Source organism: Belonocnema kinseyi, chromosome 10, assembly GCF_010883055.1.
Source record: "Belonocnema kinseyi isolate 2016_QV_RU_SX_M_011 chromosome 10, B_treatae_v1, whole genome shotgun sequence".
NCBI lineage: Eukaryota > Metazoa > Arthropoda > Insecta > Hymenoptera > Cynipidae > Belonocnema > Belonocnema kinseyi.
Genome location: NC_046666.1, coordinates 11,554,605 through 11,557,554, shown reverse-complemented (window position 1 = coordinate 11,557,554; position 2,950 = coordinate 11,554,605).

The following is a 2,950-nucleotide window of genomic DNA, read 5'->3' as shown; positions in this document are numbered from 1 at the left end:
CTCCTTTTTTGGCTGCATACTGTAGGCTTGTCACTAATATTATTTTTCAATGTATATTAAATTATTTAGCAAATAAAATATAAAACTCTCATTTTTAGGCATTCAAATGCTTAAAACACTTAGTAACAATTTTGTTTAAAAATTAAAATCTTTTATAATAATCATTTTTATAATTATTTAATTTAAAATATTTTTTATATATTTTTTTAAAAGTAAGTTTAGAATTATTATTCATAAAGATAATCCCACAGTAATACGAACTTAGCAAGGACAATATTTTTTATAATTTATTACAATTTTTATCTGACTTTAAAATAGTCTATAATGTTTTTGTACAATACATAGACAATAAAATCAGTGCAATTTTTACAAATTGTGAGTTTAAAATTTAAAGTCTAATAATTTTTGTTTACGTAACTAATTTCTGATTATTCAAACCCTAACATTCCTGGTTCGCGTCAAAATATTATCTTTCAATTTATTCAGTAATTCATTGTAATTAATTATTAATTATTTTAAACAATTAATTAATCAATTTAATTTATTCAAATATTGCCTATTTAAATATATATTTTTGGAATTTAATAATTTTAACTATTGGAATTTTAGAGGAAAAAACTGACATAAAGTATCAAAATTTGTTTAAAGGTTGCAAATCTTTTTAGAAACCTAACGCTTCAAGCTTAAAATAATCGGTTTCCATTGAACTGATTATTTTATTATTTTAGGTTATGTTAAAAGTTCTCACTGCAGTCAAATTTTTTAACATAACCGATAATAATAAGTATTTTATATATGTATATATAGTGATTTTCGGTAAGAAATGTTAACATAACCTAAAATGGTTGAAAAAATTGTATCTGATTTGTGAAAGCCATAATTTTGGATTCAATGATTCTGAATGATAATCAGAATAATAATGATAATTTATAAAATGATAGAATTTTTTTAATGAAAACATTAATTTTTGACGAAAAAACTAACATTAAACAGTAAAAAAATGTAAGTACTTTTTGTAATGCACATTAATTTTTCTGGCCAAAACCGCTAGAATGATCTACAGTGGTCTAAAATTTTGAGTCTTTTTTCAAACTTTAACATTTTTACTAACGATATCGATTTATTGTACAAAACGCAAAACTAACCTAAAATTCTTAAAAGGTTGTGAAGTTCCTTTGAAATGTTTAAAATAATATAAATTACATTATTTCAAAGAAAAAATCATTACAAAATTTAAACCAAGATTTCTGATGGGAAGCCACTAGGTTAATCCACAATTGAAAACAATAATTTGAATCTTCTTTGAAATCTTATTATTTTTTGTTTTTACTAAATAATATCCATTTTTGGTAGAAAATTCGAATCTTCTTTGAAATTTTTGAATATAATTTTTGTTTTACATCAAAAATACCAATTTCCGACATAAAAACCTATGGCAATCTCAAATTAAGTGAATAACGTAACTTAAATTTGGTAAAAAATTACAAAACATTTTTTGAAAGCCAATGATGTTTGTAAAATTCTGAAGGAAATGCAAATTGTGTTCAGAAAATAATAGAATTTAGTTTTAGAATAAAAATTTATGGTGTGAATGCTGACATAACCTAAAATTGTTTAAAAACTAATTACCTTTAAAATCCAATAATTATTGTAGGAGAATTTCAAATAGAGTTAGAAAAATACAAATAAACCCAAAAAACGTAGTTGGTGGACAAATTTTCAACTTTCCAAATCTAATAATTTTGTAATGAAAATACCAACTTGCTGTGTATATCCTAAAAATTTAAAAACTTGGCAATCTGGACAATAATTTTTGTTTAAAAATGCTCATTTTTAGTAAACAAAAATCATACGCATTTTTAAAAACAGTGTTGAATTTGCAAGAAAACAATATTTTTCATTCTTGCATAAAAAAAAAAAATCTTGCATAAAAAAAAATAGACCAATTAAAGTTTTCTAGAAAATTTCAAAGAAATTTTTATTTTATTTTAAATTATTTTGCAAAGTTTGAAGGAAAATTTAAGTATAAAGTATATTATTATAATTTGTGTTTATATATACTCTTAAAATTAATTAGAAGAAATTAATAATAACTCGAAATATTCTCAGGAATCGTAAGAAAATTTTTCTTCATTTTGAAACCTTTCAAAGTCTCTGAAAGCTTAACAATTTAATTTTAAAATCTTCAAAAATCTACATTTTTCATGTTTTTTTTCTTAATTTGTTATTTATTTTTAATATTATTTAAAAACTTTTTGAGAAATTTTAAAGTGACTTAAATTTTTCCTAGAATTTGGAATAAGTTTTGCAGAATTACACACAATTGTTTTTGAATTTGTCGGATAATTTTTTTAAATCTTTTAAAAAGTTTTTCAAATATTTTTAATTATTAAAGTAAACGTTTAAAAATAAAAAACATTCAAAATTGTCTAAGAAACCGTGAAATTTTGTTTAAGCCTTTCAAAAACTCTAAAAGCTTTAATATTTTATTTTCACATCGTCAAAAATCTACATTTTTTAAACAATTTTTAAAAATCTGTTTCTTTTTAAATTCTTAAAAAATTTTCAATATACTTTAAAATGAGTCGAATTTTTCTTAAAATTTTTCAAAAGTTTTGCGGAATTACAGGCAATTGTCATCAAATTTTTTAGATAAAAACATGCAAAATTTTCTATGAAATCTCAAGAACGTTTTTTTATTTAACGAAACGTTTCAAAATGCTTGAAAAGCTGCTGCATTTTTTTTCCGACATCTCCCGAAATCAATCTTGCGTTCTTTTAAAATTGCCAAGTATCTTTTAAATGTATTGGACTTTTTTCTGAAAATTTTGTATTCTTGCAACATTTTTATTGAAATTTTTGGAAATTATTTGAATTCTTTTGTAGATTTTCTCTAAATTAATTTGTTTTCAATTGATAAAATTTTTTTCTACAATCTTAAAATATATAT